Source organism: Bos javanicus, chromosome 11 (genome assembly GCF_032452875.1).
Source record: "Bos javanicus breed banteng chromosome 11, ARS-OSU_banteng_1.0, whole genome shotgun sequence".
In the NCBI taxonomy this organism is placed as follows: Eukaryota; Metazoa; Chordata; class Mammalia; order Artiodactyla; family Bovidae; genus Bos; species Bos javanicus.
The window spans coordinates 79,909,101-79,923,505 of NC_083878.1; positions in this window are offsets into that span (position 1 = coordinate 79,909,101).

A 14,405-nucleotide genomic window follows, 5' to 3' on the forward strand; every position below is an offset into this window, starting at 1 on the left:
ATTAATAGGGTTCCTGCAAGTGCACCGAGTTTATCCAAGATAGGATCCATATTTTATTAACTTGGGAAATCACCGCTTCTTAAATAATATTCATCAACTAACTAAATGAACAAATGAATAGATTTACTATATCCATTTCTGGATCACTTCTAACTACAATATCTAACAAAGGATATGGTACGTAGCAATTCAAAAATGTTTGATGCATAAAGAACAGTAAAGATTCAAGATCTTCCAAGTGAGAATCTAGTTACTTTTTCAGGTTTAAGACCTTTCTACAATATGAAATTAAATATGACAATATCTGCCAAATGTTCACATCTCTAAGTAGATCTGCTAACAAAAGCTTCATGAAAATAGCACCCAGTGGCCGGTTAATCTCAAGACTGTCATGGTTATATATAAGGTGATTATATTATTTGACTATGATCATTGTAGACTTCTTAAGCTGATGCATTTAATGAATATATTTAGATGTAGGACAGTTATTATTTAAATTAAAGAGATACTGCATTATGTTAAATATCCACCTGTTATGTTATACATTCTAAAAGCATTTCTTCCAACCAATCTCTTCTCCCCAAGAGCCATTTGGCACCCATTAGAGTTCATGACATGGAGTAGTCTCTGTGATATTTCCCATATAAAAAATTAGGCCTTGAGGACCAAGTAGAGTCAGATGAGTTTACCTAATGGTGTTTTCCTCACAAAACAGTCAAAATAGCTCTCTCTTCCAGGAAACTCATGATTGGATTCTGTTTGGGGCAAGACACGCTCTTCCTGTCTAAGCCAACTTGGCTGAACGGTGCCTCGCTCTCCCACTGGGGATCATGAGCTTAAACAAATAGTAAATTTGGTCTTCGAGGAACCCAGGTTCAAAGGTGAAGGCAAGGCAGGGCTTTGTGCATGACTACAGTTAGTACCAAAAATGCTGAAACACGTGACTTCTCAAAATAAATCCACCAGAGTCCCAAAACCAAAGGTGCATGATCCAGCACCTCAGATTTCCTGTTGGAGTAGAAATAACAAACACAGATAAAAATTCATCACCCCATAAATTTATTCTAAACTCAACCAAAACCAACTGAAATAAATTGAATATTTTTAAAATGAGGAAAGCAAGCTCTATTCACAGTAATTTGAGTAATTTGATTCCTGATTCTGATGTAATTTAATCCTAAATATAATTTATTACAAAGAAGAATTCACTAGAAATTTAATATTAATAAATTAATAATATGTTTTAGTGCCCTAATATAAGTTAGCAAATGATTTAAAAAGAAGAGTAAGCACTGTGCTCAAATACAGAGAAATGAAATACTTCTCTTAAATTGCTATCACATCCTGTCAGGATGCACAAATAAGATGAAAATAAGTAGAAGATAATAGAAAGTAGAAGGAATAAATGATCCTAGATTCTTTGTCATCAGAAAAAAAAAAAAAATCCCAAATAGGCATTCAACAGCTGGTGTATATTAGCTAATCTTTTTCCACACACTATCACCTCCTTTCCCCCCTTTTGTTTTCTCCCATTGGCCTCCATTTCTCCTCCATTATCATTTTCAGCCTCATAATTATCATTATCATCATCATATCATCAGTAATAAAGATCAGGCAGAAACCCTCTGGGTCTCTTCATCGGGAAATCACCATTTGTGAGACATCCAAATATGGTTGCTATGGAATAAAGAGACTTCTGGAAATTGTAAGGTACTTGATTGCCATGCTATGTCGTGTTGATTGTTTAATGTTTACTAACATTGTTTTCCTTATTGTTTTATTTTTATTTAGTTTTGTATTTCATGAACAGAATTAATAACTCTCTCTGTTTTGCCCACACATTTCATGCAAAATAAATCCTACACTCTGTTTATCCCATATCCCATTTCTAACTAATTTACTTCTACTAAAAAGATTATAATTTTACAGAGGCAAAATGCAAACTATTTAAAATAATAGTATCAATTATTTTTTTAATCTGATATTTTAAAAATTCTTCTTAAAAGGTCATGCTAGATAACACATTATAATTTTACTCAGAGTGTGAGACAGGGGAGTAGAGGGAGCAGGAGAAGGGGAAAAAGAACTGCTATGTAAGACGTATGAATACCCAGTGTGGACTGAGCATTTTATATGCATTGCTTTAGTGAGCTTCCATGTTAAGAGGAGTATAGAGACTCAGGAACATCAAGTATCAGCTAGAAAGCAATAGAGTAAGAGACGAAATTGCTGTTTTTCTGACACTAAAGTCTATGTTTTTTTATAACTTTGTCTCTTATGGTTGTCCTCCTCTGACTCTTTTATATTTAATAAAGCAAAACATAAAACTAACTGTATTCCCTAAGAGATTTGTACACCAATATTATAATAGAAAAATACTAGAATTAATAAAATAAATGTCTAACAATAAGAGAATGATGGCATAGCTCTAAAATGAATAGCCATAAAAAGTAAGAATTCTGAAGAATTTACAATAACATGGGATATTTATATTGAAATGATATCAGAAGGTGATAATGATGGTATTGTCATGGTTAAGTAGAAAAGTAAAGATATAAATTAATTAATCAGAAAAACAAAGTCATAGCTCTCGCAAATTTGGACAGAAAAATTCTTAACAAACTTTAAAAGAAGAATGTGGGCTTAATAAGTCTATGTTGCTGCTGTTCATTGTTCAGTCGCTAAGTTGTCTTTGATTCTATGTGACCCCATCGATTGTAGCACGCCAGGCTTCCCTGTCTTTCACTATCTCCTGGAGTTTGCTCAGACTCATATCCATTGATCACTCTATACTTAACATTAAAAATTGCGATACAGCTACACTATGTAAGACCATGTGGTATTAGTGGAACAATGGTCACACACATCAACAGAACATAACAGGACCTAGGAATAGACTCACACAAATATATCCAACTGATTTCTGATAATTTTGCAAAAGAAGTTCAATACAGAATAGGTGGTCTTTACAAGAAATAAGGTTGGAACAATTGTATATCCAAGTGAAAAATAAAAATCAAAAACAAAAAATCCTCACATTTACCACAAAATGGATCATCGTGGACTTAAATGAAAAGTTAAAATGTAATTCTATGCAACTTTTAGGGGAAAAGAAATAGGAGAAAATCTTTGGGATAAAGAGCTAGATAGTGTTCTTAAACTTGACACTAAAAGCATGATACATAAAAGGAGATATTGATAAACTGGATCTAATCAAAATTTAAAATTGTTGTTCTCTGGAAGACCTCATATATACTTAGTAGTAAAGTAACAATCAGTTCACAAAAGACCTGAGTGGACATTTTACTGCAAAATATATAGAGATGGCAAACAAAATAGCCATTAGCAAAACTCATTTTACAGTAAGTATTATTGTTCATATAATATGACTGAGAAATTTCAGTATATACATGCACTTTATTTTTCCTGTTCCCCAAACAACAAACCATGAAAATAGCAACTGAGGTTATCTCTGATCTTTCCATGTTCATTTCAACATGGTTTTTGCTGTAGTTGCTAAGTCATCTCTCACTCTTTGTGACCCCGTAGACTGTAGCCTGCCAAGCTCCTCTGTCCATGGGATTTCCCAGGCAATAATACTGGCATGGGTTGACACTTCATTCTCCAGGGGATCTTTCCAGATCAGGGATCAGGGATGAAACCCATGTCTCCTGCATTGGCAGGCAAATTCTTTAACACTGACCACCAGGGAAGTCCATTCATCTCAATAATCAAAAACAAAAGAAGAACTCTCAAAGGAGTATCCCCAAACAATTATCCCTAAACTTTAATTGTTGGATTCAGGGAGCTTCCCGACCTGAAAAATTACCAATATATACTTTTAAATTGCAGGAAAAGAATTCAAATTTAATCTCAGATTCAACTATAATGATTGGGCATAAATACTACTCTTTTTAAAAACTGCAGTCATAGAAAGATTAAGTCTTTCTGCTTGAGGCCCTCAAAGACATACAGCCCCTCATAGATACTGAAATGTAATAGAAATTGACCAAAGAGCCAGTCTTTCCCAATGATGAGTTGAACAATGGCTAAGATGAAGTTATTAGAGCAGCCCAGAGCTCTCAGACAAAGACTTGTTCTTCCTGTGGGGTCCTTGGAATGCTTTCCATCATTCCCTGGGTATTCTTCTTGGATGATTTTCTTGGAAAATATTCACATTGATCTTTGGTTTATTCCATTGCTTCTCTAAGAAGCCAAAGTTAAAAACTGACCTTGAGCTCAAGTAACTTCTAATGTGTCACATATGGAGGCAGGGAGATAAATCTCTGTCTGTGGTTGAGAAAGAATAATTCTGCCAAAGCAGTGTTCCCAACAGCACGGATGATAATAATAACTCCACATATTAATAAAGTCTTTACATCTACCAAGTGTTTTCATATGTATTATATTCTGCATTTTCATACTACATATAATAATCTGGTCAACTTGTGGCATAGTTTTTTTATTAATAATTATGTTGCTATTCTATGGTGTGGGGAATTATAATTTATTTTTCTCCTACCATGCATGACTTTATTTTCTTTGGTTAATTATTTACTTAGGACAATGTTTAGTTCTTCCCGACCCAAGGATCAAACCCAAACCTGGGTCTCCTGCATTGCAGGCATATTCTTTACCATCTAAGCCACCAGGGAAGCCCTTTAGGTCTCTGGGCCTTTGCCAAAAAGTTTGAAGATTCCATTAATTACTGCTGTTAATTATTATACTCTCAAGTAGAACATAAATATTTGCATTGAGACTAGTTATGTATGTACATATAACATAAGCTTATCACAATTTCAAGAGAGTTAGAGTTACAATTTTTAAGTTGAAATAAGTATAAAGGTAACTTTTCATTGGTTAACTTACTTAAATCAACAGCAAATTGGATCATAATTAGCCATTTCCACTCCCTATCATTTATTTTTTTGTTCATCTACTGAGGTGTTGATATTTTTCTTATACATTTAAATGAATTATTTCATAATAAAAATTAACTCTTTCTTATAATTGATAAAGTGTTTTTCAGGTTTGTTTTTCTTTCATTTTAGTTTTTCTTTTTATTACACAGATGTGTTCCCCTTAGTTACTTATATAGCTTCAAATAGAGGAAGTTTTTCCCCTCACTCTAATATTATTAAATTTGTGTCCTGTTTCACTCTGATTGAACTTTGCTAAAATGTTTAGCTCTGTTTTTGATCCATACTAAATATTTTTATAAGAAATATGGATATAAATGTTAATATTATTGTCTTTTTTATACATTTAATACCTATATACTTTTAAATGGCAAAATAAATCTAAGAGGCTTATTATAAAATATGAATCCCTTGCTGCTATCCCCTCGATATTTCCCTTCTTCAGTGTCATCCCCGGTCTATATTTCTATATATAGGGGCTTCCCAGGTGGCTCATTGATAAAGAATCCTACTGCCAAAGCAGGAGATGTGGAGAAGATCCTCTGGAGAAGCAAATGGCAAATCGCTTTAGTATTCTTGCCTGGGAAATCCCATGGACAGAGGAGTTTGGTGTGGTACAGTCCATGGAGTTATAAAAGAGTCAGACACAATTTAGAGAATGAACAACAGTGCTTGTATCATTCATTTTTTTATTTTTTCAATTTTAGACATCTCAAGATGGGAGATAGGGACTTTACTCTCTTTCCCTATGCCACATTACTACACACAGGCACACTTTCATACTCTCATCTCCCCAATAAACGTATGTATTTATGTTGCTCAGATCAATCTATTTATAACTGATCATGCAGCCAGATATAATTACTTTCCTTATTTCACATAAACTTCGTTCTCCTTGGAGTCAATGAACGTGTCATTTACTTTGTTTTCTTTGCTGCCTGTGTTATTATAGCTAATTCACCCTCATCTTTTTTCAGTGTTCAAACACATCCAGTTTTCTATCAGTTTCATCTTGTGGAAAACTTCTATTTAAGAACCTCTGACCTACTCCAATTCTGGACTGGTTAGATTACTCTCTAGCCCTGTTACACAACTTTTATCCTAGTATTTCTTTTCAGAATTCCTAGTACTTAGCATAGGCTGCAATGACAGACTCCGAAAACAGAAACTTATTTCCTGCTCAAGTAACCATCTAAGATGGTGGTCCTTGGTTAGTGGGTGTGTCTCCTCCATGTAGCGAATTTGGAATCCGGGTTTCTTTCATCTTGTAAATTTACCATCTATCATCTTCTGTATCCAGTTGCTTCAAGGAGAGTTAGAAGAGGCACTTCTACTTCTTAAAAAGAGTAGCCTGGAAGTACCACAATTAGTTCTATCCACAGGACTCAGACCTGAGGCCACATTTAAAGCAAGAGAGTTTGGTGGATACAGTCTAACTATGTACTTAAAAGGAAAAGAAAAGGAATTTTTACTGACTACTAGAAATTTCTGCCACACCATCATATCAAGGGCATTCTTTGTGGTACTTCCTTCAGTGGAATCTTCTGTTTTCTAGATCCTGTCTTCCTCTCTCTTACTTTTACTTTCTTGGTTAGTGGAACACACCCTAAAATAGCTTTCTGAGAAATGGTGAGAATGAGATAAATTTTTAGTGATATTGTCTGTCCAAAAATATCCTTATTATACTCATATTTGCTAATTTTACTGAGTACAGAATTATAGGTTAGAAGACATTTCCCCTGAAAATGTGAAGACCTTTCCATAATAGTTTTTAAGGTATTGTTCTGTTTCTACAAAGTCCAAAGACTTTATGTATAATCTTTAGTATATCTGATTTTTTTCTTGCTCTGGGAGCTTCAAGATCTTTTCTTGACCACTGAAATTTTGTATTGGCAGGGTGTCATTCTGTTTTGATCCATTTTTCTGGGTATTTGCTAACTTTTCATTAGATAACATTATTTCTTCATGATTTTCTCTTCTGTTTTCTCTGATTTGTCTATTTAGAACTATAATTTTGTGTATGGATACTCATAAGACAATCTTCTAATATTTTTCTTTCCTATTTTCCATTTCTATTTAACTTTCTGAGAGAATTCCTCATCATTAGCTTTTAAAGCTTAGAATCATTTAATCATATTATATATATAGTTTTAATTTTCAAGACCTTTTTTCCTTGGAGTCATATTATCCCTTTTTGTGGCATACTATTCTTATTTCATTGATGCAAAATCTTCTTAGTTATTTATAATATAATGATATTTTGAATGTGTTCTGTATCCCTGTATAATCAAGTTCCATCCATGCTGATGTCTTCTACTTATGTATTTTAGTCTCTATCTTTTTAATTAGCAGTTTTGCTCAAATACCAGGGGATCATTGGCTGTCTGCTCACAGTCAAGAGTGGGTCTGTGCAGGCTGATGGGAACTGCTAGGCGCTGTACATGCTGTCAACTTTGGGCTTCACTTTTAGGAATGATGTGACTGGGCTATATCATGAAGAAAATATTGATGTACGCCTTAATGTCTTTTCTTGTTGGACCATTGAAATTCTGCACAGATAAACCATCCAGTGTATTAAGGAAAGTATAAGCCAGGTTCCTAGTATTCTGAGATCAAAGTGAGAAAAGAATGGTACAGAGCACTGAACATTCAGTGCACAAAATTTTGTGAAGTCTCTCAATTTGGCAGTAAGATTTTTCTTCCTTCAAATTCACCAAATATTCCTAGTCCGGGGATATGCAACCTCTCCAGAGAATAAACTTCTTCTCCTGCCAGGGTGACAGAAGCGAAGCCTTCCAGCTGGGTAAAAAAGGGAAAGAATCTGGTGGGTTAACTGCATCTTAAAGCAGAACTTAATCCAACCTCCTGTTTTCAACAACTTCTTCATACACCTCATCCTCCACACTTCCAGAGGTAACTGGTGCTGACAATTTCTGAGCCTCTTGGGAGATCTGTGGTACAGATTGAGGACCTACTCAGCTTTCTCCACTGTTGACTTGGAATTCAGTTTTTGTTTGTTTGTTTTCGGGTCTGTTAAGTATTTTAGCACCCATCTTGTTGCTATTGCCATTTCTCAATTTCTCTGTGATTTGTATATTTATGTTTAGAAAATCCTTTACTGGAGTTTCAAGAGAGAGTAGAGGTAAAAATGTTCAATCCTTGCTGTTCGACTCAATAAGCCTTAATATATCTTTTCATTTTCCAAATTGGTATCCTATCAGACCACCACTTAATGAACAAACCTGATGTTCTCCTTGTTTGGGGTATTTATTTGACACATACTGTTTTAATTATACTGTATGTTCTAACTAACTGATCCATTTTATACCAGTATCATAAAGTATATTTTTTGTTATGCTAGAATATATTATCAGATGCAGTAATTGCTCGGCACAAGCTAGCTCTCTCTCCTTATTGATTAATTTATTCAGGTAACCCATGTGGCAAGAACTCTGTTAAGACTCATCATGCAAGCAACTTGCAAATAATACCACACACAGACTTTTGTTTTGTTTTGTTTTGAAAGATTGACATGTCCTTAAAATTAGTTCCAATTCATTAATCATCCCTTTTCTAGTATATGTCAGCCAAAATTGTTTCTATTCCAGGCATAAAGATTAAAAATCTCCTGGGTTGACAATTTACCATGGAACATGACCCATCTATTCAGCTAATCTTCTCCAACCAGAAACACACAGAGAGACACATATGACCACACACATACCTCCTTAGGCCATGAGTATCTCACTTAGATTTCTGCCCCTTTGAAGCTCAGTGACATTTACTGCTTCAGAATATCAAGATATTTTGTCAGACATGAACGTTAGCAATCTCAGTAACATCTCTTTTCCATATTAAAGATTAAAAAGGGAATCAGCTTTGTAATAAACCAGGAAAATAATTGCTATGGAATGTCACTTCTGATCATCTAATCTGGGATTATCCTTTATGTACATTACTAAATATTTTTCCCCTTATCAGACCTTCCTTGTTTCTGAAATGGATTACAAAATGATCAACTCTGTTCTTTAGTTCTTTTTTTAAGTTACAATGAATAAGTAACTCAGACATTCAAAACTGATTTTTTTCTCTCATAAAAATTTATCCAGGAAACACATTTACTTTTACTACACTTCTAATCTTATCATATCTGGCAAATAAATGTTAATCAAGTAATCATCTAGAGCTATACCTAATTATGTTTATGAAAGCAAGTAGTTGCTATACTTCTCTGATGGTTCTTCATTGCTAAAATTTATTCTCTGTAGCTATTAGAGTAGCCAAATGGATGGTCCAGAAGATTGCTGGTTACATGAGGGAATAACCTACATGTTTTATAGTTGAGGTAGTGGCAAGAAAGATCAATAATAACTACAGAGAGAAGTACAAGAAATAATAGTATTATCCTATACATGACACTCCTGGGGAATATAATTCAATTATTTGTAAAAGAATTGTACATCAGTTTTAAACTGCTTTGTTTCTTATTCTAGGTCTTGTTCATCTTAGAGGTTGATTGTGTGATTTTTGGCTTACTCTTATGATCACTCAGAGACATTAAAACAATGGTGTGAACTTATTGGAACATTCCCCTCCTAATCTCACTGGAAAAGTATAAAGTTTTTAATGGCCTATTTATGGTTCTCAAAAACTTGATTTAGGGTGGGAAATATTGGACTAAACTACTTTTTTTTGCAATCAAAAGCACATACCAAAAATAAGATAGCCTCTCAAATTAGGAATTTAGGGTCCAAAAATAAAATGGAATCCAAATGTTTGTTAAGAAGAAACTAGGCAGAGACAGTATTCTCAACCCACCCCACCCACTCCCACTCCCACCAGAAAAGAAATTCTCAACGAGGTGTTTGCAAATGCTTAAAGGACTAAGGCTCATTAAAATAGGTGATCTTTACAATAACAAAGTTAAAAAGAAGCAGCTAAAATAAAAATCAAGGGAACAGTTAAGAGTGGTCTAGTCTTTCCTCACTACAAATATGACTTCTCTCAACTCCAGCAGCTTAACTTTGTTGACTTTGAAGGCAGTCATCAGAGGCTGAGTAACACCCAGTCTTTCCATTTCAAGTTTCTAAATTCCTTCCCTTTGGTGCTCCTGTCCAAGAATAATACATAGCCCAAGTGCCCCTGGACAAAGGGGCCAAATCTACGCAGTACTCCTTTTCAGGAAATGAGCATCTCAATGTCTTTTCTCTACCTTTTGCTCCTGATTGGGCACGTTCACCCAATAAGAAGAGAAGATAAAACTATTTAAATATGCTTGTGAGTGCTTGTTTCACACAGGGGAAAACTCGTGTGCTTGAGTCAATAGTAAAGCCCTAGGCATAAGGAAACTAGATTCTCCTTGCCCCTGTCATTTCCCCAGCTTCTACATCAGAGCCTGCACAGGTATTTCTGGCATCATCTAGGTGAAGTAACATAACCATATGGAGCAACTAAATAATAAGAATCAGGGCCAGCTAATTTTAGACAGAGTAAATCTCAGTGTTGTGCTGAATTCCCCTTACAAGACAATTGCCAACAAATAATGTGATTTATCCCTCACAGAAGACTAGTAGGGGGAGGAGGGTAACAAGGAAGGAAAGAGAAGGGTGTACATGAGTCAATTTTTGGAGAAGTCTGAATAAATAATAGTCAAACTAATGGCAACTGGAAGGAAACACCCTAATGAGCTGGAGCAGTAATGCTTTATAGCAAACATAAATAGCTTGAGTTTTAGGATTTAAGTCTTAAAGCTGACCTAAACACATGCACACTCACACACACACACACATACACATACAGGGAGTTTTTTATGATACAACTCAGTTGATAGAGTAACAGTCATATTATAGCATTGAGACTATATTTATTGAGTCCAAAGGAGATAGAGATGAATGAGAGAGAATGAGAGAGAGAGAGGGAAGGAAGGCGAGACAGACCGACAGAGAAACAGATACAGAGGGAGAGACAGAGTGAGCCAGATCTCTAACCAGACCTCTTTTGTATGGTTTAGGGGAAAGAACACTTCAGAGCAGTCTCTGCCATATTACCTATTAGCAGAGCCTTGGGGGAATATTAATCACTTAATCACCTAATGCCTTAGATTCTTTTTACATAAAATTGAGATGATACTACCCTGATTTCCATGGAGGAGAAAATGAGATAAAATATAAAAGGGCATTCTATGAACTTAAAAAATGTGCAACAAATATTAATAACATATAAAAGCGTTTATATACTACATATTCTTATGTCATTGGTGAGAATACAAAATACTTTCAAAACAAATCTTCTAAAAAGCAATTTGCATAAAGAGCAATGAAAGTTTTCATACCATTTATATATACTTTTACACATGGAAATTTATTCTAAGTAAACAATCAGAGATATGGACAAAATATTTTTCATAAACATGTTCTTTGCAGTGTTACTTAAAATACTCAACCAACTGGAATCAGCCTTAAGGTCCATTAGTGGGATAACAGGATATACACCACTTTATTAGACTATCCTTAGTATTAGTCGCTCAGCTCATTCGTGTCCAAGTCTTTGCGACCCCATGAACTGTAATCCACCAGGGTCCTCTGTCCATAGAATTCTCAAGGCAAGACTACTGGAGTGGGTAGCCATTCTCTTCTCCAGCAGAATCTTCCTGATCCAGGGATCAAACTTGAGTCTCCCGCATTGCAAGCAAATTCTTTACCATCTAAGCCACCAGGGAAACACAGAATTGTGCATAGATAGATCTTTACTGGCTCATGTTTTTAATCAATGCTGAAGAACATGAATATGGAATATATTCACATTAAGCTAAAAACAATTGTAAAATCATAAACACATTATGGTCTAATTTATAGCATATGCATATAAATATATCTACAGACACACACACCCATGCAACTCCAACAATGTAAAAAAGTATCTCATATTACTGACAATGTGGTTGTTTTTAGGTGGTACAGATTCTATTAATTTGGGGATGATTTTTCCTCTCTTCTCTAAGTTTTCTAAAAATTAATCCATGAATTAATTATTTAATAAGAAAAATGTTATTTAAAATGTTACATATATTCTTGTTCATAATATATTACCCAGTAAGTGGTCCACTGACTTTACCTTGTAGGACCCAGATAAAGAAAGTGATGAGGAATTTTGAGTAAGAGTGAGCTGTTGTTTCCTGAGCTTAAGTTTCCTTCATTTATACTTCAGTCAATAGTACAGGGATTTAATGATTTGGAAGATGATCTCCTTGTAGCTCAGTGTTTATGCAAATATATATCAATCACTGTCTGTTGACTGAATAAATCATATGTACTGTATATATTTGGAAAGCCATTTTAAAATATGCAGATGCAATTGTGTTTAAAAATTGTGAGTCCATTTAAAATGATTAACAATATCATAACAGAATTTTTATCAGCATATACACCAATCAATAGAAACTAAAAGTATAACTGTTCTTAAATATAAATATGCAAAATACTTTGCTACTAACAATAATTCTTCATCTATTACTCAGAAGAAATGAACAAGGGAAGCCTCAAACATCATGTCATGACACACAGCAAGGAAGCAATCAAAGACTATAGAGTACAACAACGTTATCTGGAAGCAAACTTGAAGGAGCTCTTATTGAGTGAAAGATGGAACAATCTGAGCTCCAAAGTATTAATTATGCTTAAATCCATAAGGTAATAATAACATTTTAAAAAACTAACTTCACCAGCAGAGAATTTTAGAGAGCCAATTTATTATTTTTAAAACTGGTGAATAAAGAGAAAGAATGAAGCATTTATTCTGCCTTTCCTGTATTAATTGTACAACTGAGTAACCAATTAGTAGTTGAAGAAATGTATTAGATGTTAATCAGTCAAAGCTTTATTTCTTGACTTGAACGGAGGAAAATCTTAAGTTACACACAATGATGTTTGCTGAATAAGTGAATGAATACATTAACCAAGTATAAAACAGAGATTTTGGTCTTTATTATTTTTTCTGACATCCTATAATGTTGCTTGAAAATGTAAATAACATAGTGCTTTTCACTGAAATAAATTATGCTTGTGATATTGAATCATGTGACTCCCAAAGTCACCTGAACCTAGAAGAGAAAACCCACCTACTATTCCCTTAGGAAGATCTTTTCTGCCCTAGTTCCCAAAAAGAAGGTCAGAAGGTATTATTCTGCTCAAGAAAATCAAATGTTTAGAGGCCCTATGTAGGGAACTTAATGAAATTGGTATATAAAATTCTATCTGGGAATAGGTGGTAAGACATCAGTTTGGGGAAAAAACAGGGTGTGCAAAGGACTAGGGAACACTGGGAGTCACTGGGCTTTTCTGAAAGAGGGCAAAAGCTGCTTTTTTATAGCCTTTTTGAAGATATGGGGGATCAGGGCCAAGGGTTGCCCAAGTGTTTTTCAAAGGAATTTGGATATTTAAAGATTCATGTGAAATCCCTCCCCCTTTTTGGTTATTAAATAATTCAAATATAAAACACTGTGCGAGCCAACATTGAGTGCCAAACTAAACACTCTGGAGGCCAGGTCCTGCCAAGAGGCTGCTAGTTGTCTGCCTCTGGATAAGGACCCAGGATGGGCACTTGCATATTTCTTCTATGTCACCTTGGCTGTTTGTAATATGTGTGTGTGCCAACAGATTGTGCATTGATTTCTAAGCTGCAGAAGGTGTCTCAGTAGAACCATTTTCCTAAAAAAGGTCTTGGCAGCAACTTATCTGAAAGCCCTTCAACTAGAGTGGCTCTTCTCCTCCAATCAAATCCTTACTAAATGTATTATACCCTGAAGGTGGCAAGAAAGGATCAACTGGGTAAGGATAAGATTCTCCATGCAGAAACAGTCAGGCCAGTCTCTGTGGTTTAAGTCAGGTCCACAGTGGTGGAAAATTGGCTGGAACTCCCAGCCTAGATCTTTGAGTCACACAGGAGGGGAACCTTCCCATCGTGTGCCCTGAAATAGGGAGTCTGCATGGAGCTCAGGGCTGCTGAAATACTGTGATGAACAAAAGCACAAGCAGGAGCTGAATGCTGCCAAGACTTCTTGACCACCAATAGCACCGAAGCTTCACATTATTACATTGCCGTCTACTGAGAAACTCAGTAGAAACTACAATTACACAGCTGGTACCGTTCATCACTGTACCCTTGAGTGTGAAAAGAGAATTGGAAATTATAGTCTGAAATGGGCACAAAACTCCTACTGTAAAATAATATTATTTCCAGAAATCTCAAATTGTTATGATTTGACTTTCACCCTGAAAGAAAAAGAAAAAAATGAAAAAAGATCTAGGGGTCCAAAATTTTCAGCTAGATTCCAGATGTTACACAATAAAAAGCGAGGAAAGCTTTCTATGCTTTGGACAGTCTTTCCAAGGATATTGGCTTTTCTGAAGGCCCAACAGAATAAGCAAACAAACAAATCCATATTAATATGTTTAATAAAACTTAAGCCCTCCTGGTCCAAGAAGTGAT